Here is a 21892-nt window from a genome sequence, read left to right on the forward strand (position 1 = left end):
ACTTTTTCACATCGTGCTTTAACGCTCAGAGGCCGGCTAGTCCTATTTTGTGGGGCTGGTTTTACTACCGTGACCAGCCGCCGTTACTGTCTGCCCGCCCCCACGGAACCCCACTAATCTTCGAATTTGTACTTTGCGGAGTCTATCTTAAAGATGTTTCTGCAACTGTGTGTGCACTGGTCCAGAGCTTTTCTAACACAGTTGAATGAATTCTGTCTATCTGAGAAGGTACATAATCTCCCCGCAAGTGGATGCAAGCAACACAGCCAAAAGACTTACATAGATCTGTTCTTCTGTTGCCTGTGGATTTAACCAGGACGGCCATTTGGGCCTCAGTTTTTCTGTCTATAAAATAGGGAACTTTCCTTGTGGTGTCCCTTTAAGGAGCAGTGCTATTGTAAAGGGTGGTATAAGAGAACCCTAAAAGCTGGGCGGCGGTGGCGCACACCTTTAATCCCAGCACTTGGGAGGCTGAACCAGGCGGATCTCTGTGAGTTCGAGGCCATCCTGGTCTACAGAGTGAGATCCAGGACAGGCTCCAAAGCTACACAGAGAAACCCTGTCTCAAAAAACCAAAAAAAAAAAAAAAAAAAAAAAGAAAGAAAGAAAAAGAAAAAAAGAAATAAAAAAGAAAAAAAACAAAGCCAAAACAACAACAACAAAAAAACCCCAAACCAAACCAAAAACAGAGAGAGAGAGAGAGAGAGAGAGAGAGAGAGAGAGAGAGAGAGAGAGAGAGAGACCTACAAGCCGGGTGGTGGCGGCGCACGCCTTTAATCCCAGCACTTGGGAGGCAGAGCCAGGCAGATCTCTGTGAGTTCCAGGCCAGCCTGGTCTACAGAGTGAGTTCCAGGAAAGGCGCAAAGCTACACAGAGAAACCCTGTCTCCAAAAACCAAAAAAAAGAAAAAAGAAAAAAAATCAAACCAAAAACCGAGAGAGAGAGAGAGAGAGAGAGAGAGAGACAGACAGACAGACAGACAGACAGACAGACAGACAGACAGAGGGCCCTAAAAGAACGAAGTTCTGGCCCTGTGGGTTTCCATAGTTTCTCCCTGGCTTAGAATCTGAACAACTGTGGCAAGGTTTTTTTCTCTTTTTGTTCTATTGAGACCGAGTTTATACATTTTAAAGAGTCAGGTAGATCTAAATAATATAAACCTGAGAGCAAACGAAGGAGTCCAAATAAGAAATAAAAATTAAAAAAACATGGGGGTGGGGGAGCTGTCAACATCTGGCTTTAGACATAAGATTCAACATAGCTAAGAGGCATGAGGGAAGGTCGGGTATAAATATGAGAAAAGACAACCAAACCAGAAATGTGCAAGAGACATTTGGGGTTGCCAATGTAAGTAAAAGGTTCTCAGACCATACAGACTGTATCCCTAAAAAGAAAATACTTTCCTAGTTAGGGTTACTACTGCTGTAATGAAACACACGACCAAAGCACCCTGGGGAAGAAAGGGTTTATTCAGCTTACACTTCCACATCACCGTTCATTGAAGGAAGTCAGGAACTCTAACTGGGCAGGAACATAGAGGCAGAAACTGATGCAGAGGCCATGGAGGGGTGCCGCTTACTGGCTTGCTCAGCCTACATTCTTGTAGAACCCAGGACCACCAGTAGCAGGGATGGCCCCGCCCACAATGGGCTGGGCTCTCTCCCATCAATCACTGACTAAGAAAATGCCCCACAGCAGATCTTACTGCGGCATTATCTCAAACGTAGTTTTTCTTCCTTTAAGATAACTCTAGCTTGTGTCAAGTTGACCCAAAACTAGCCAGCCCAACTAGGGTATTCCAGTTCAGGTCACTACTAGTCAGCAGCTAAACAAGAAACAATGACAATAATGTACTTGAAAAAAGAAAAAGAGCCTTAACTGCTTTTTGCTAGGCAGCCATGAGTTAAAGTTCACAACTATTTACTGACTCGGAAGTAAAATGAAGATGGTCACAGACACAACACTGGGATAAAAGCAGTAGCATCAATGCCTTAAGCAGGCTAAAAAGCAGGAAATGTAAAGGTTAGCATCACAGTAATAGTAGTTCAGCTGTATTGCACACAGAACAGAAATGTGGTCTTAAAATATAATTTATTCCGCTCAATAGTTTCTTTCACTGGAGTATCTGCTCTCTGAGATTCCTAACCTCCACACGTCTCCTCTCACTGGACAAAGACCTGCCTTTGGTGTGGAAGGGCCTGACACACTCTATATGCATAAACGCTAACGGATACTGGAGAATCCTTCTACAAGCTTCTTGTAAACAGAAGTCTCATGGTGGTTCTGCTACTCCAGCAACTCTCAGAAAGCCTCCTTCCTCCAAGTGGTAAAACTGCTAGAAATAACAGCGTCTCAGAACCCAGGTTTGAAATTTCTCACTGAGTCTTGCTTCTTCTCATGAGGACGATAAACATGCAGTGGCCTCCATGCCCGGATGATGCAAGTGGGACTTCTTAGTTCTTCAACGGATCACGCATTTGCGGTCTTATTTAAGTTTGTCTCCAGGCTTTCTGAACTCTCTCTCTCTCTCTCTCTCTCTCTCTCTCTCTCTCTCTCTCTGTTTCTTGATGTTGTTGTTTTTTGTTTTTCAAGACAGGGTTTCTCTGTCCCGGAACTCACTCTGTAGACCAGGCTGACCTTGAACTCAGAGATCCATCTGCCTCTGCCTCCTGAGTGCTGGTATTAAAGGCATGTGCCACCATTGCCCAGCCATAGACACCTATTTTCAAGTTAGAGGGACAAATGCTCTTGTTTCCCCAGTTTTTAATACGCAAGCCTAGATCCTGTAACTGAGAAGAATCCATCTTGTTTCTCAGATGACAAGTTATTTTAATAATATTTTTTAAATTTATTTTTTTGTATATGTGTGGGTATTTTACTTGCCTGTATGTCTGTGCATCACGTGTGTGCAGTACCTACAGAGGCCAGAAGAGGGTGTCTGTCAGATCCTGTGGAACCAGAGTCATGAAAGACTGTGAGCCAACATGTGAGTGCTAGAGATTGAACCCAGGTCCTCTGGGAGAACAAGGCAGTGCTCTTAACTACCGAGCCATCTCTCCAGCCTCTCAGATAACAGTTTTGATGTGGAAATGTAATGCTTTGCCAAGATTGCACTGACTATGAGGGGCTAAGGTTTGAACCCAGTGTCCCACAGCACTGTCCTAGCTACTAGGAACTGCTCGTTCCCAGCAGTATTTACAAGTGACTGTAGGAGAGAGCAGGCAGTTAGTTACCTTAGGAGTCCTGGAATTAAAACTATGAACGCCTGAGGCACTCAGCCAGCTGGTGTCAGGGTTCCAGGAGTTCCTAAGCTCTTGCCATGGTCAAGGCCCTTAGCATACCCATAGGTTTATTGCTAGGGCTTGATCAGGACCAATCCGTCCTCCTCACTGTTCCAAATCAGTGAATTCCGATGCTGAGGGAATGCCGCTGAGGGCCATGGCGGCAGAAAATGCAGGGTGACTGGAGTGGCATCTTGTCACTTGCCCAGTGTTATGGTGAGGTAGTCCAGATACCACTTTTCAGACTGCCATGAAGGAGAAGCAGCTCTCCAAGAAAGTCCACGGAAGAATCTCAGAGCGTTCTCCCTGCCTGAAAAGTGAAGGGCTAACTGTCTTTTTTTCATGAAGCAGGAGTCTGTGTCCCCAACCCCTTCCCCCCTGCACCTTCCCAGGCAGCCACCAGCACTCTGCAGAGAGTGGGCATCGAATCATCCTAACCGCAAGCTCTCTCGGAGGTGACTTGCAGATCCCCCGAGAAAGTAACACCCTGCTTTATTCCGTGCACCAACCCGTACGGCCTCATCATCCTACTCCCTGCAATCTCAGCTGTGTGGCATTCAGCCTGCCATGTTCCAAAGCTCTAAGTGGCCGGCGCGGTGCTGATGGTCCCCCTCACCTCTTCCAATCTGACTGTAGTCTACACAGCCTGACAAGGGGCAACCTGAGTGCCATGTGCTTCAACCGCTTCTTCCCAAAGCCCCTCATCTTCATACATAACAACAACAGCAGCAGCAACAACTGTGTGTGTGGATATTTAGCCTGCACGTGTGTCTAGGCACCATGTGTGTGCCTGGTGCCCTCAGAGGCCGGAAGAGAGAGTTGGATCCCCTGGAACTTGAATTAAATATGATCTTAAGCCAACGTGTGGGTGCTGGGAATTGAACCCGGGTCTTTTGGAAGCACAGCAGTGCTCTTAACTGCTGAGCCATCCCTGCGTTGCTGAGTTTTAAACTTAGGCACTAACGCATGCCAAGTGGGTGCTCTACCACAGAACTACAACCTTGGTTTTCATACCAGTTCCTCAAGCCTGTCCTCAGAGTCCCACGTCCTCTCCTTGTCAATTCCCACTAGTTTGTTATTCCACTTTTTTGTTTTTAACTGCTTCCCCAAGCAGCGATTCTGGACGCTTCTACTACTTCATTTGATTACCTTCCAGACATTTTCTTAGGGATCTTGTCCTTTATCTACGCATGTTTAGTTTTTGCTCTTGGGCCCTTCCCATTTCACACCAACAACCTCTTTTCCGTTTCTCTGGAATTGTTGCCCCACTGTTTCGGCTTGGCGAAACTACCGTGGTTTGTATGCAGGTTGCTGGCCTTAGCCAAGCAGCCTCCCTCGAACCCTTGACCACCCACCATCCCAGCAGTGGAAGTGACTACTGCCTGTGTGTGTCTGTCCTTCGTTTCTCCAGTTGGGCTGCCAGACAGCACCGGCACACTCTTAAGGCAGAAAGCGGATCCCAGGTGAAATTGGGACAGCAAAACACTAACGGAACGTCATCACTTATTACCCATTACCCTTCATATGTTCTCACCGCTGTCGGCGTCATTTCCCAAGAAAGGATTCCGATCTTCAACTGTACTGCTCCTACGCTGCTTGGGAGAACCATGCAAAGATTTTGCCTTTTGTTTGGTTTTTGTCTCTTTCTTCAGTAACATCTTTTTTGTTGTTGTTGTTGTTGTTGTTGTTTGTTTGTTTGTTTTTTTGAGGCAGGGTTTCTCTGTGTAGTTTTGGTGTCTGTCCTGGATCTTGCTCTGTAGCCCAGGCTGGCCTCGAACTCACAGTGATCTGCCTGGCTCTGCCTCCCGAGTGCTGGGATTAAAGGCGGGCGCCGCCGCCGCCGCCGCCGCTGCCGCCGCCGCCGCCGCCGCTGCCACCACCACCCGGCTTCAGTAACATCTTAAAGTGATACCCTCTTCCCCTTTCTTTTCCTCCAAAGCCATTCAAAAGACAAGTAGTTTCCTTATTTGTAAATTCTCCAGCCAGGTCACTGAAATAGCCTCCTGCTACAGCCTAACCCAGCTGCCAAATCGACCACCACCACCGATTTCCCCACCCCGGCCCTTTCCTCCTGTTTGCACCTCCCAAGGGGCTGCTCTTCTGGGTTTGCATCTTTACTGATTTTGGCTCTTCTGCACGCCCCCCATGGCGGTTACTTCCTCTGGTCCTTGGTTCTTCGGTCTTCTTCCCTCTCCTGCTCTCCCCAGCTTGGCCATCCCCTCTTTGCATAGGATCAGCAAACCAAGGTCTAGTTCAGGCCTCGCTTGAATTTGATGCTGGATTTCTAGCTGCTCAGCTTGTCTCCGTGAAGAGTCAAACCAGAATTCACCATCTTTCAAAATTGGCACCCTTCTCAATTCCCTGTATTTTCATGTGGGCTCCAAACCTTGGGAATAATTCTGACTCTACCCCTCCTATTCCATATATTCCTAGTCACCAGTGTTCATAAACTCCTCCTGTAACCAATTTATTGTTGTTTTTTTTTTTTTCTCTTTACAAGTCGGGACTGTTGGACAGATATCCTGGTTCCAGTTTCCCCCTTTGTCAATTAGTTACATACTCTTTCCCCACAGAACTTTCTAAAGATGTCCATACAGACTCTAGTCAAGTCTCACTGCTGAGGTCACCTTGGTTCTTTGGTGCCCACCTACTCTAAGAGCCTAACAATATGGTGTAACAGCAATAACACTAACTTTATAGCTATGAGAACCTGAATACTGAATATTAAACTACACTTTTTAGCCAAGAAACTTCAGGTAACCTCCCCCCCCCCTTTTCCTCACTCATTTCAGGTCTTTATATCACCAATTTGAAAACACCTAAATATGCAACCTTGAATAACACCAACCTCTTACTGTACATCCCTTTTCCCCACCCCCAAACCTCAGAGCAGACTCGTATGCCTATTTTGTTTTTGAATCATTTATCATTGCTATATTTATCAAGCATCTACTAGATGCAGGGCATACTCAGATATCACACATACAAAAAAAAAAAAAGATTTAGATGTGCAATCCTGTGTTTGAGGCTCATCAGACTTGGGGAATTCATTCATTTAAAAATTAAAATGTTGAGTAAGTGCCCATTGTGTGCCTCGTGCAAAATACTAAAGAATCAAAATCAAAAAGGAAATATGAGGCATTTTTATTCCTGATGTTGGGAACTGGGAGTCTACCTACCTAGGAATACTGATAAATAAACACTTACGATCAATTATAATAACTGATACGGATAAATACTGGGTTGCTGGGTGCATGCAGAAGAGATGTATCTAGGTAGACAGGAGACTTAATGCAAAAATATCCACGCAGAATCTTAAGGAATGCGTAGGAGTCAGCGCAGCAGAGGATGCGGTAGTGGGCAAGGGCTCAGCTGTGTGACAATGTATATAAATAGCCACAAAGCAAGAGAGGGGATGGATGATGAATAAACAGCAGTGCAGAGGCAAAGAAGCAAAATGGCAATTGGAAAAGATCCGCTATTTGACGGCAGAAGGGCTAAGTCCACCCTGCTTCATTGAGGTGGAGGCATCTGGGGCAAACTGAAGGTCAGGTTGGTTCAGACCGGCAGCTGACCCAGCACCTCGCTCCATGCACTGTCCGGCACAGCAGAGGGACAGCACCTTGTCTGCTATGACGGCCTCTAGGTTCTCCTCATAGAGTGTGCTCCTCGGCTTTCCCCAGTGCTTGTCTGGTGAGAGCTGCTTCTGGGTGGAGAGCCTCTTGTCAGACCGCCTGAATTTGAACCCCAGTAATCTGCCATCGGTAAGCTGGGGCCTTAGAAAAAGAACTTGACTAGGCCAGGCCTCGTGGCATGGAGTAACGATATTTTTCCTCCTCCAGCGCTGTGGGACTAAATGATTATGAGTGGCTGCATACAAACAGTGCCCAAGACAAAATAACTACCCAATAGATGCCAGTTATTGCTATGTTTGGTTATCTCCAGATTGTCCAAAGTGGGATGAGCTAGAGGGAGAGATTTTAGGGTCACCAAGAAATCCCCCACAATGTTCCCTTTATGCTTGTACACAATCTCACTCATTGAGATCTCCTTAATGCTCCTGGCACATTCCTTTAATTCTGCCATTAGAAATTCATACCTTTGGATATAAGCTATCACTCCCCCAAGCCTTTGAGGGAAACACAATACAGGGTTAACCCTGCTGTATTCTAAGAAATTATCTGGCCATAGTCATATCCTCCGTAGCTGCAGACTGCACCAAAGGAATATTACGGGAAGAAAGAAAAGGTTAGCTCTGGAACCAAGAGGTCCTTCCTCAGAAATTGAAGTCAGGCAAATGCTCCGAGGGCTTTTCGAGGGTAGCCTTTCTGGGATTGGAGGAAGGGGTTGAAATTACAGAGAGACACCAAAAAGTCAGAGGAAAATAAAAACAAGATCTTTGGTGCCCAAAAAGGCAGGCTTTGCCAACTCAAACAGCTCTGACCTTGATTTGGGGAGACTTCATCAACCCCCTTTCTCCACGTTGTGCTGTTTGAGAATAAGCAATTTTGGGCAGGATCAGTGTTGATTCATAGGAATTGAGGGCACTATGCAGATGACCAATGACCTTGTGTTAAATTTTTTATTACTTTACGTGCTTGATCTTTTATCATTGATCATTTGTGTTAAATTAAGCAGGAGTGGGGGAGAGTACAAGAGAAGCTGAAGAAATCTTATCGCCCAATTGAGGAAGCAACAATAAAAAATGTTTAATAACAGTTAAGACCTTAATTGAATCACAAGCATGCTGAAAACCACAGGCTTCCAGAGACAAGAAAAACAAACCATGGGTCAAGAGTCCGGGGAAGGAGTGACAGTTTCCTGAAGGGCCAGAGGTTAAAGTGGCCTTGTAAGAATCTGACTTGGTGGACGCAGGAGGAAAGGATGGCCAGGAGGGACAGACAAGGGGCATGTCAGACACTGGAAACTCACAGTAGCTGTGAATCATAAAATAGGAATGGCAGAGTGCATTAGAAATGATCAGAGTGGCAGCTGCCATTCACAGAGCAGTCACACGGGCCAAGCCCAAGCCTAAACAGTTTACATGATCTTACTTAGTACACAGAACTGCTTTGTGGGAGACGGACCTTTCTTAGAAAGGTAAGTGGCAGTCCTAAAGCCTGAAGCTGAAGCGTGGAGCTGAGGTTCAAACCAGTCGGTTTGAGGCAGAGCCAGCTCTATCCGCACTGTGGCCTCTGTCTGGACACGTGGTGGGGTCACTGGGGAGTGCAGTTGGGTAAATATAACGGGAATTGGGGCCGCAGAGGTGGCTCAGCAGTTAGGAGCATTTGCTGCAGAGAGAGGACCCAGGTTTGGTTCTCAGCATCCATTTCAGGTGGTTCACAACCACTTGCAACTCTAGCTTCAGGAGATCTTATGCATTCTTCTGGCCACCAAGGGCACCTGCACACAAGGGCATGCATCCTCAAAGACTATACACATACCCATAAAAGAAAAAAAAAATAAAACTCTTTAAAGATATAGTGAGAATTAATTAAAAGAAACAATCTAGGGAAAGCATATAAAAAAGATACATTGTTAATAAAAAAAAAGAAATGAAAAGGTCACAGTTGACTCAACACTGTGCAACAGCCTCCTTATAGCTTCCTTCTGGCTGTGACTTATAATTGTGTACCCATTTTACAGATGAACAAACCAGTCTGGAGAGGGTAAATAACTTGCTCAGGGCTCACAGCTGCTAAATAGCACAGAGGTCCAGACTCAAATGTGAGGCTAGTGGCAAGACCCGTGTTGTAGCTGCCTCCCCTTGAGCAAGGGAAACCCGTGTACACGTGTGATCCTGATGCAAAGCATGTGCCAGGACCAGGAGATGGCTAGCTCCTAAGAAGCACTAAGAAGACAGTCATTAGCACTCTAAGCCAATGCCGATTTGAGTGCTCTCCTTGTACCTGGTATCATGCTAAGGGCTTTCTGAGCTAATTCTATTAGAGAACAACTCTATATCTCAGCTTCTATTATTAGCTCACTTTGCTCAGGAGAAAATGGGGGCTCAGGGAGGTTAATGAAAGCACTGGGCTTTGAGAAGTTACAGGACTAGCTTACGTGACGCTGGAGGGTTGCGGCTGAGCATGCGCACAGTTCCCTGGTGTCACACCCATACCTGCCCTTTCTTGGCTTGTTGCTATTCTAACTATTAAGCTGCCGCTTTGGGAAGGGAGGTTTGCAGAGTGGTCAACTGGCAAGGAAAGCCGCCAAGATATATATCTAGGGTGAGATACCTGGGTATGAAAGGATGCCGACCGCGAGAGGGAGGGGAGGACATTTTGGAGCTGGCCGAGAGCAAAGAGATAGCAGCTCTCATCAGTGGGGACGGCACGAGGGGCAGGACGAGCATAAACTGTATTTCTAGCTTAGAAACTGGGAGAACAGGGGCGCTGGGGTCAGGAAAAGAAGGGCTGAAAAATTCTCCAATCTGCAGTGAGATGCCACCACATACCAACTAGGGGTGGTTACAATGAAAAGCAGACAATTCCAAGTGTTGGTAAAAACATCTCTCTCTCTCTCTCTCTCTCTCTCTCTCTCTCTCTCTCTCTCTCTCTCTCTCTCTCTCCTTCTTCTGTATAGGAATGTAAAATAACGCAGCCACCTTTGAATATAGTTCACTTGTTTCTTAAAAAATTAAACCTGGCTGGGTGGTGGTGGCACACATCTCTGACTTCGAAGCTAGCTTAGTCTACAGAGTGAGTTCCAGGACAGCCAGCGCTATATACAGAGAAATCCTGTCTTGGGAAAAAAAAAAGTTAAATCCATGTTTTCCACGTGCCCCAACAATTCTACTTCTAGGTTTCTACCTAGGAGAAGTAAAAATACATACTATAAACTTGCCTGTGAGCAGTCACAGCAGCATTATTCTCAGTAAAAAAGAAGAAACAAACTAAATGCTCAGTTGATGTATGGATAAACCAAGTGTGGTATATCTGTACATTAAAAAAATGAATCACTGACACACTAGAGTATAAATGTATCTCAAAACTACTGTGCTAAACGAAAGATGTGAGGTACCCAAACCAAACCCTGCATGTTACTTGATTTCACTTACATGAAATGCCTAGAAAAGAATTCATACAGAAAGTGATTTAGTGTGGGGGGAATGAGGACTGACCACAACAGGAATCTGGAGGGGGATAGTGTGGGGATGAAACCCTGGCCTGTGTGCTAGGCATGCAGTCATCTACTGAACTGTCCCCTACCTACAGAGATCATAGGAAGCAAAGGTCCTAGAGCCACATGATGACGGTGGTGGGTGGCTACTTGATGGAAGAATATAAATGACAGCACAAGGAACTGGCCTCTTTTAGGAAAGCACAGGTGATTTAGGAAGGAAGAAAGAGAGTTAAAATTTAGAATTACGAGTGACTATTGGACATGGAAGAAAAGAACCCCCTGGGAGGTGATAGCAGAAGCTGGAGACCAGAGGTGACATCTGGATGAGCTCCCCAGAAGGGAAGGCACGCAAGAGATCAAGAAGACGCCACAGGTAACACCTCACTGCCGCCACCTGTAAGACGATTTAAGGGCTGGGAGATGATGGTTCAGTAGGTAAGAGCACTTGGCTGCCCGAGCATGAGGACCTGAGTCCAGATCCTAGCGTCCACATGACAAGCCAGTGTGCTGGTTGTCTGTGCTGCCTCTAACCTCAGGTCTGTAGTGGGTGTGCTGTCTTCCAGCCTAGCTGAGGAAACCCGAGCTCCAGGTTCAGGGAGAGACCCTGCCTCAAAGGAATAGCTGGTGAGTGACAGAGGAGGACACTCAATGGCCTCTTCTAGTCTCTGTACGAATACACAGGCACATGCAACTGTACACACATGTACACATATACCAAACAGAGACACATAGTCATGCACATGATGACAAGTAAATAAATAAATAAATAACAACAGAGTTTTAAGAAGACAGTGTCAACATCTTACTAACAATGTACCCAGCTCCTATTAAATTTTACTTGTATCCGTTAAGCCCGGGATGATTGAACTGTGGGCTGTGGCCTGCTGTGGCACAGCTGGAAGTTGGGGGAGGAGGGGTATCACAAAAACGTTGGCAATAGTGAAAGATTTCTAAATGGACAACAATCAACAGTACTTCAAAAATCAAATGCGTAAGAAGCCCAAGTGAGCACAACACATGCTCAGTCTGCCCTGCCCATATCACAGCACACCACTAAAAGGTGCTTGAAATAACTCAGCTGACGAGACAATCGTATGCTATGAACTTCAATGGGTTGTCTTGCACACACAAAGATTTCTGATCTTGTAGGAACATAATGGTCTGTGGAAAGCAAAGACTTTTCATATTTTCCTACTGACATTCTTCAGCGTGTAAATACCAAATTAGCGTCACTTGGAGCCCTATTGTATTAGTGTATTTGGTTTAAGAAACTCCATGTTTTCCCTTAGTCCATGCCCTTAATTTCACACGTATTTAGTAAAATCATATTATCTGTTTTGCTTGCATGAGAGATAGAACTGTACAGATTATCTGTTGCTTTTATACGGAAACATTTAGAGAAAGCCATTTATGTATAATACAAAGACGTGAATGTTCACAGTGTTTTCATTCTGTTTTGGGGTCTGTTATACTCTCAAGATTTTAGTTTTAATAACTTTTTGTTGTTGTGTGTCCTGGAACTCGCTTTGTAGACCAGGCTGGCCTCAAACTCAGAGATCCTCCTGCCTCTGCCTCCTTCGTGCTGGGATTAGATTAAAGGCTAATTTGAGTAACTAAATCTGTCAGACTTTGAAAAGTGTATTTTGCTGTTTTCTTGGGACGATAACTTGGAAAAAAATGTGCTCTAGTTGATTGTCTTCTTTGGTAATCTGTCTGGTAGCGGTTTAGTAACTCATGTGGTTTCTTCCTAAACAGCACAGTACTTGTCAGGGCGCCTGGTAAAACTGAAGAGAACCACTGCCAGGTTTGCTTCCGCTGTGCATTGGGCTCCAAGTATGTCACTCTCTAAAAAACCTCCTGTCTGAGTGGCTTGAGTTTTCTAAAAGCCGTTAAATGAATTTGGGTTTGGGACTAGGACAGAATTTCGAAAATGGCCTTAAACCTATTTCTGCCATTATATACTAAATATTTAAGGATGTGACGTTCTCAACATTGACAATCATAAAATCAAACATATTGACCAACACTGAAAAGCACTAGAGAGGCTCTGCATCCTGCAGTATCAAATATTCAATCAGGATTTAATTCTCCATATAAAAATAAGCAAGCACATCCATCTCATTAGTATGCAAATTTGCTTTCATCTTTAATAAATGGTAAAATTATATGCATATCAAAGAACTGTTTTAAAATATATTTTTATGATAAATTGTCAGTAAATGTTTGAGAGGTACGACTATTTTATAGACCCACTGTTAGGGTCTTCGAGAAGTCCTGTAAAAGACCACCAGACACCCTGCAATCAGCAAGAGCGTTTGCTATCACGAGAATAAAGGTACCAGCATGCTGGGACCACACATTCAACACAAAGGCAAAAATGGTGACCACCCCGCCCCCCGCCCCAAGAAAAGCTTGCAGGCTATTTTATACACAACTAAGCGAACTCTAAAAGCAATGAGCTCGTTCTATCTAGGATTGGCTTACGCAAGTGCCAATCATATTAGTACGTTTCTAATTGGTTAGGGCTAGCAGGAGTGGGCTAAGGCTATAGCTTTTCCATTCTTGGGTGAATCTGGACAAGTCCCAGGCTTTGTCCTTATTTGGTTATCACCTGAGGGAGGGGAGGTCCGCCCAGGCCTAGTATATGCCGTTCCCCTTGTTTCAAGAGGCAAGAACTGAGTCCTAGTTCTTAACTAGGAGCCTGTCTTGGTATTTGCCTGGACTTCTCAATTATACAGGGTAACTTGGAATGGATTGAAAACCTTTCTCTGTGTTTTGGTGTTAAAAACAGAACTATACAAACACTTAGACTCAAACTAGTAATCACGCCAGCATTTGAGAGTGTCCCCTCAGCCATGGAATGATAGGCCCCCCTCAGCCTTCAATCACCAAGATGGCTGCCTGCTGTACCACCCTGGGATTCAGCTGTTTGTCCCAGCGCTGAACTCTGAAGCCAGAAGGAACTCGGAGACTTTGAGGTGAATTGGGCAACTCCCTTCCTTCGGTCATGGAGATGTAACTGAGCTGGGGCTGCAGAGGGCTTGCTAAGCATGCATGAGGCTGTAGGTTGGATTCCCAGCAACCCCCACCCTCACCCCAGATGAATAACAACAGACCAAGGTAGTATGAACAGTCTAGGTTTTTTTTTTTTTATCCAATAAAATCACAGAAAATCCAAATACCATAACTAGTTATCACTATGACAATATTACAGTAGTTATTGGACCTGCCCATAGACTTTATTAATGCCTTAATAAGAAGCATAAATATTATTATATTGCAAATTTTGTTTGTCTATTTAGACCATTGTATTTCATTATAACTAGTTTTTAATTGTATGTGTTTAATTATATGCGCTTAAAAGAATTCTTTTCATATGCTTTACAAGACTGGGGTCCCATTGCACATACGCCCTCAATGACCCTGGGGTAGAGGGACCTTTCCTGGTTCCCATCCTAAACTACTACCAAAAAAAAGCCTTTCCCAACGCCTGAGATCCCACCATTAGAGAACATTCCCTTTGGGTTTTTAAGATTCCCATTAAAATGCAAATGCCCCCGAAGGAGAAGAACTTCTCTGAGTGTTATTAGTTAACCCCTTAAATGGGGTTGTTTAGCAGCTAGCTGAGCGCAGCATCCTACAATTCAATTAAACAAGCGTTTATTGACCTGCGGCCACGGGGAAGGATCCAGGCTTGGGGATAGGGAGCCCATCGATCCTCCTCTGTTCCTCCCCTCAAGGGTGTTTGCAGTCTAGCAGGGGAAATAAAACAGGTTCAAAAGAGACAGAGCAGAAAAACCTGCTTTCCCAGACTTGCAAAGAGCAAAGTCAGCTCTGCGGGAGATGGCTGGGAAGACAAGGCAAGCATTTCCGTTTGTGTTCTAGAAGGGCTGAGTCTGGACTCCGTGCTAGGCCTGTGCTAGGTCCTCAGAATGCAAGCCTTCCAAATTCACTGCCCAGGGTTGAGGATGAACAGGAAACACAGGGGGAGTGACTTCGAGATTCCGGGAAAGAGAAGAGGTGAATGTGTCAAAGAAGTGAGCTGGATCCAGTCGAGTCCCTGAAGGCATGCTAAGGGGCCTATCCTGAGGAAGCTGGGGTTTTCCGGTTAGTGGGGAGCTGGACAAGAGATGGGACTGCTCTGTACCGACACCAACGTGGAGTGCTTCGTATCCTTCCCTTTCCAGACAATCAGAAGGCTCTTACGGGAGCAGGAGATAAATGATTTGTCCTTACATTTAGCATGGGAAAAATTTCAACAAGTTGGGACAGGGCTGGGAGCAGAGTGTCCGGGCTTGATGAGATGAGGTATCAACTGAACCAGAGCACTGTGGGGGTCCCCAAAACACAGATGGGGTGGTCCACCTGAAAGTTTCGTGACTGGGGAAATGGGAGGGCGGGGCGGCGGCAGAGTAGATCTGTTGAGTCAGACCCTCTGTGGGCAAAGTGGGCTTGCCTAACTCCACTGGTGTTCTCGTTGCTCTGTGTTGAAAAGAAAGGTGGGCTGAACAGGAAGGATGCACTTATAACACACCGCGGGGGCGGGGCGGGGGCGGGGGCGGGGCGGGGGCGGGGCAGAAGGACCACGGCCAGAACAGGACTTAAGGGAGCTGGCCAATTTAGGATGCAGTGTGTGGGGACCCACGAACCCACGTAAGGATAATGGGGGCTACATTGTGGAAACAGAGGAAGGGAAGGATGACAGCAGGCTGACGAGCTTTCCATGCCTCACTGGGCAATGAAGCGCGAAGGGAAGCTGAGTCACAGGTAACGTCAGAGAGTTGAGATGGGTGTTGGGAATACCTGGGGCTTCTATGAGGAAAGCAGGGGAGTAAGGTGGGGGGGGGGGAGATGATGTATGTTAGGCAGGAAGTGTTCACCACAGAGAACACCCTAAGCCATAATTTTGACTTGGGGTGAGCATCCCACTGTAATGAGTGGGATGCAGGACGGGGCGCAGGTGGTACAAGGACAGTGGACACAGGCTGGACTTATTACCATTTTGTCAAGGGTCCCCTAACAAGAGGGCAGGCAGGAGCTGAGGGCTGTCAACTCAGGCAAGTTGCCCCTTTTCTTCCCAAGAGCGCCTGGTCTGTTTTCTTGTTGTAAAAACCCGGCAATGATAAAAAGCGTATCACCCACTCATCTCTTGGGAATGCTGCAGAGAGCAACTGATACGCACACATAAATAAGTTTAAAGCTCTCAGCAAGAACGAAGTGTGCTAGAAATGCTAAACAATAATAAATCCAGCCACCCCTTCACCAAGATTGTAAACAAGGTGTCTTTTTAAAGAGCAAATGTAGTTAACCAGGTACTAACTTTGAGTTATATAGACTCTAACAACAGGTAATTAAATCTAAACTCCTGATTTGAGTTCTCTCATTAGAGGGTCTCAGAGTGACCCTAATACCTTCATCAAACTGAGTCCTAGACTATATAGCAATTAATTAACATGGACATTACTTTATCATCCCTTTCCTTTTTCAGTACCACTAATGTCAACAGACACACAGTAGGCAGTCCCCACCTCCACGCCGCGCTCTTTGTCACGCCCCTGAGGTCCGTCTCTTGGCAGAATGGTGTCATATAAAATATTCAGACCCTAGGTAGAGTGCGTGCAGGCTACAAGGGGAGACGGCTGTCAGACAGAAACGCAGGGAAAGGAAAAAACACAAACCAAAAAGGATCCACGACTATCATGGCAAAGACAGCAAATCCAGTTTTAAAGGAAGGAACACATCTCTAATTATAAGTTCCACGCATAGCAAAGCTCTTCTAATAAATCCCACCACAAGCTCCGCTTCCCTGAAGAGCAGACCTGGTAGGTAATAACTCCCCTTCTCTGTGGTAAAATCCAATTTTCACACCTGGTAAATGAAATAACTCCACTGCGAAGCAAGGGCAGGTTGGGGTGAGCCGCTAACAGAAGGTTAGGGGCTCTGCACCATGTAACGGCTCTTCTGGGAGCCTCTTCCTGAGACTTGCTCTTTTTATGCTGGTTGATACTATTGGGCCAGAAAACCTCTAACCTGTGAGGTTACGAAGCATAAGCCTTTATCGCCTGGAGTGGTTAGGAAGGAGGCCTGCGGCTCCTGGTTCAAGTATGTGGGGATCTGGTCCTTGCTCTCTCTCTGGGTTGGGAGGACTGCTCCTGATAGTCTGTGTACTTTTCAGAGATAAACTGATACTACATTCCTGACTTACTGACCAAGAGAGAGGATGTCGCTGCCAAAACTCACAATCACAATGGACGAATCAGAATCAACATCCACACTCCCACATGGGAGGAATGGAAAAACTAAACATAAATCCCAAGTTCTAGCCAGAGCCTCTGTCTTGTATAGACCTAAGGAAGAAAAATAAAGTGGCTGTCACAAGGAATTAGCAATGACTATGTACACACACATTTACACACTTGACAATCATTGGAATGTGGAACCGAAACATACCACAGGACAATAAGAATTTAGCAGAGGTGACATTTTACTCAACAATAATATTGGAACAATTGCTCTCCTGTTCAGGAGCAAATTTAAGATCTCATACAACACAAATTCCACACCTGAAGACTTAAGTATGTAATGGAAATGAATCCATTAAAATAAAAGGAAGAGGATATAGGTACATATTTATATAAACTTGGCCACAGGGATAGATGGAGATTCTTAGAATAAACTCAAAGGAAAAAAAAATTGGATTTTATTTCATATGAAATTCTGTACGTGAAAATATCACAAAATTAAAAGGCAGAGAACCTGATGGGAACAAAGCATTTCTAAGAAGCGTGACTGAAAATTAATTAACGTCTTAGTCTATAAAGAACTCTTGGGCTGGTGAGATGGCCCGGCGTATAGAAGCACCTGCTGCCACCTGAGTTTCCGCTCTGAAGCTCGCGTTTTAAAGGTTTCAAGAGTTGCCCTCTGTCCTCCACGTGTACACCATGGCATGTGTGCACCCACATACACGTGGGGATGCACACCTACACAGAAATAAATAAATAAATACACGTAACTTTTAAAGTCTTAAGAAAAGAATTCCGAAAAAGATGAAAAATACAAATGAAAGACAAATGGCCTGAGTCTAATTTTAACATTTCATACAGAATGTTAACCGAGAAAAATATCACTTTAACTTATGAAAAAGCGTGTAACTAATAACCAAGAAAATATCCCCATGTTTTATTTCCCATGAGGGCTTGGCACGTGGTGAACACATGGTAAATTTTTGTTTGTTCTTCAGACACCGTCTCAGGTAGTGCAGGAATGAATGGCCTCAAACACAGCGTCTACCTGAAGATGATGCCGAACACTCGATCTCTACTTCTCTCCCCCCAGAGCACCAAGACTGGAGCAAAAGACTCCACACTCAGTTTATACAGTGCTGAGGGTTCGAGTCCAGGGCTGCACACATTCAAGGCCAGCACTCTACCTAATGCGCGTGTTATCGAATGGACATTTTCAAATGCGGTGCTGAAGATTGCAGACCTGGGCACAAATCAGTAAACTGGTTTCTGTAAAGGGCTGGTAGTGATTATTTTTGGGGCTTGCAGGTCACACAGTCTTTGTAGCAAAAACAACCAAAGATGGTATGTAAACAAAGAAATATGGCTGAGCTTCAAATACCCTGCACTCGTGGACATTCTGACGTGAAATTCACACCACTTTTATGTTCTGGAATGTTACTTTCCCTTCGTATTTTGCTAAGCATGTAAACAGGTGAAAAAATGTCTGTAGCTCAGGCGCTGTACACGCACAAACGGGACAGATCTGCTCCTCGGGCCTTCTTTTGACAACCCCTGTACCCAAGCAGCCGCCTGAGCCCTTACAGTTGGCCATATCTACAAGAGAGGCTTTAAAAAGGCCATTCGCAGGCTTGTTGGCAATGAAGCAACCGGGTACAAACATCCTTTAAAATAAAAAGTTCAAGTTCATCTTCCTTGTCCTAATTGCTGCAATAATTCTTTTTTTTTCTGGGGAAAATTTACAAGGCAAAAGGAAATAGGAAATGCAGTCAGAATGTTATGCACAGGCATCTCGAACCATTAAACCTCAGTACATTCATACGATGAAATATTATACAGATATGAATCTTTATGGTACGCAAGAAAATGCTCGGGACAAAACCACCTGAAAAAAAGTCAGGACAGAAAAATATATTTACCTCTCTATGCCAGTTTGCAAACATACTCGGAGAGGTCGTTTTCTTCCGTCTCCTTTTCAATTCAAGTTATTTGTATTTTTAGTCTTTTCAGGAGTTCTTTTTAAAAAGTTCTTTTCAAATTCAATTTACTTACTTATTTACGGTTCTGATTCTCTACTGTACATGGCTTCTACTTTTGTGATCAGGAAAACATACCAATATTATATCTTAAAAAAAAAAAAAAAGATCTGGAGAAACATCCAGATTTAGAAGTTGGTATAGAATATTTCGGGGAGAAAAAAAAAAGAAAAGCTTTTCAAATTCAACCTAGATGTACAATCCTGATAAAACTGCAATGAAAACCAGACCCAGGCAACTGAAAGTCACCAGGGTCTAAAATTCATGCAAAATCACCACAGAAGTAGTGGTGGCGGGGGTTGGGTAGTGGCCCTGATCAAAAGCAGCTGAGGCCTGGAATCTGCAAGCGGCCCTTCAGTGAAGGCATCCAGAACAAGCGACCTGAACCAAGGGCTTCCTGAGGGTCCAGGGTCCGGAGCACAGGGAGGCTGGGGGACTTGGAAGCCTCTTTTTCCTACTCCTCCTACACCGGAACAATAGAACCCAAATAACCCCCCTTTCAGACTTCAGAGGGATGGAATCCAACAGCCAACTCTTCTGTTTCGCTGTAGAGAAGCATGGCTTCTCTCTTCCCGCGGTTAACAGTCCTCTAGACCTTGATGTGTGTCCCTTTTTCTCAAGAGGGAGAGGAGCGGGGAGGGGGGAGGGCAGTTTAGGGAGTGGAGGGCTCTCCTAAGCAATTTAGCATTTCACAGACTCGTTCAGAAGGGGAACACGCGCAGGGAAGGTTTGGGTATCGATCGTTTGGGGGAGTTCACTACACACCAGGCGACAGGATGCGTGTGCATCTACTACTTCATTCAGCTCTGAAAGTCTCCGATGAAGAGGACTAAGGGGTTGTCACACCAGGCAGTCATTTTTGTAATCCAGATTTGAAAGCTGAATTTCAAGGATGTGATGCTGATGCCCGAAATACTTCTAAAACTAGATTTGAATGTGGCAACGTAGAGCACTGTGTTACCATCAGATACACCTGGAGCACAAAGTTCAAGGTCATAGGATGACTTACTGGATTTTTTTTCCTTCCTTCCTTCCTTCCTTCCTTCCTTCCTTCCTTCCTTCCTTCCTTCCTTCCTTCCTTCCTCCCTTCCTCCCTTCCTCCCTTCTTTTCTTTCTTCCACTTCAATTTCTCACATATAAAAAAACAGGAGCAGTAATAACACCTTCTACTCAGAAGTAATACAAGAAAAAAACAAAACAAAACAAAAAAAACAAAACAACAACAAAAAACTCACAGCACACAATAGACCCTCAGTAAAAGGACCAGAACTACTAATAACCTTTGCTAAGTCAAAACAGTCACAAGGGAGAGTTGACATGAAGAGGGGCGACTGTGAGGTCACGGGGAAGAGGACTTTCCTCCCCCTTCATTCCCAGAGTCTTCCAAGGCTTTCCTTTTCTCTTTTAGGACAACAGGTATGGAAACGGATGTACTTTATAGCGTGTTTACCCTTTAAATTCAAGTCTAAACTTTGTAAGACCACAGACGGCTGTAGGTGGTGCTTGTGGAGCTGGGAAGGGGTGAGCAGCTTTTCCTAGAGGCAGCCCGGATCTCACAGAGCCCCGGAGGTGGCCAGAGGACAGTCTGTAAAGTGGTCACGTCCTTCATTTCCTTTGCGGTTTAAACCTCAACCACAGCCCCTCCCAGCGTTTGCTTTTTATACATTGAGATGTGAGCTGGGCTTTCTTCCCTCTCGACTGCCCCTTGCTTCCCCCACCGTACGGAGGCGGTCCTCCGCGTCTGGTCCTCCCAGGAAAGCTTCTCCAGCACACAGCGGCGGTTTTGAGCAGTTCTCCTGGCTCATCTATTTTATGCACAGCTGCCTGCAGGAGCGTCTTCTTCGGAGTGATTTCAATACCCAGGCCGGGGGCGCAGTGGCAAGAGGATGAATAAGCGGATTGTGCATCATTTAGTGAAAAGAGGAAACACATTCTGCTCTGAAATGAATGAGAACATCAGGATTTCTAGGTAGAGACGCATGGAGGAAACGGGCCGGGCTGTGTTTGCTTCCTAAGAGCAAGAAGGATGCATGAAAGAAGTGAATCCAATGCTCAAGCCAAGGAAAGGAAAACCAGAAAACGCCCCAACGTGACAAGGTGGCAAGCCTGTCTCCTGCCGGCTGCCGCCGTTCTCCGGTTAATATCTGCCAGACTTAGCATTCCTGCGTGTGCTGTTGGGATAATGGGCCCCACTCAGCATCACGTGAGTTCTCCATCTCAGGCGAGGGACAGGATTTCAACCATATCACACACAGCTCTCATTACTTGCCAGGTAATGATCTTACTGGGGAAGGCAGCACAAACCATAAACACAACTACTTAGAAAGGCACCGCTCTTAGGTGTGCCCCTGCGTGTGAGTCACACGGAGGTGGCCCCCGCCGCCTGGCATTTCCCCAGACTGGATCTGAGAGGCCCTTTGGGATAGCAGGGCCCGCCCGTAAGAGGCCCATCCTCTGGTGTAACTTCCTTCCTAGAGGGGTAGGTCGGCAGTCAGATCTGAGGAATCTGCTAAGCATCATCTATGTCAAGAGCATTTCTCTTTCAACTGGCAGAAAAAGAAGTCTGCTTCTGAGAGGTTTATGACCCCTTCAGGCAACCAATATATCCTAAATCAGAACTTTCCCTCCAGCCGTACTAGGGATTGAACTAAAAATCAGAATTTTCAAGTCTAGAGAGGACCTTAGACATATTGGTCCTTCCCGGCCCTGCCTCTCCTTCTGTCTTTCCGATTAAAACTTTAAAATTTAAAACCTAATGGAGTTGAGTGACCATCCCCTGACTCACAGTAACTTAGCAGAGATGGAACCATATTTCCCAATTTCAGGTCTTGGTCCTTTCCTTATACTTTAGAAGGAGTAAGTCGAACAAACAAGAAAATAAGTTATGTTTGCAGTATGACACAAACCAGGGGCTCAGAAACATAGCTGAATGTGAAGTCTTAGTGAGCTCTTTCCAGAAAGATTTCCTCAGCCGGAAGCCCGAGAAACTGATGTGTATGGATTGTCAGACACTCTCTTCAATTCAAGAGCCATCTTTGGAATGCCTAATATACCCAAAGCATATGACGCAGAGGGGAGGAAGGCCAGGGAACCTCATGGCCAGGCCCTGCTCTAAAGACAGCTGTCCAAATTTATCAGCTACAGGAGTAACTAACCATTAGCCAGCATGAGGGAAAAGCTGACAGCAGAGAAATCCAGCTGGAGCCGG

The 21892-nt window shown here is 45.4% G+C and overlaps 1 protein-coding gene across 1 annotated transcript in view; it reads right to left on the reverse strand.

Moving 5' to 3' along the window:
- LOC143273918 (uncharacterized) overlaps window positions 1-21892 on the reverse strand; it is a 73367-nt gene that overhangs the window by 13183 nt on the left and 38292 nt on the right. The gene's annotated exons all lie outside the window — the stretch shown is intronic.

The sequence above is a fragment of the Peromyscus maniculatus genome, chromosome 6, assembly GCF_049852395.1.
Source record: "Peromyscus maniculatus bairdii isolate BWxNUB_F1_BW_parent chromosome 6, HU_Pman_BW_mat_3.1, whole genome shotgun sequence".
Taxonomy (NCBI): domain Eukaryota; kingdom Metazoa; phylum Chordata; class Mammalia; order Rodentia; family Cricetidae; genus Peromyscus; species Peromyscus maniculatus.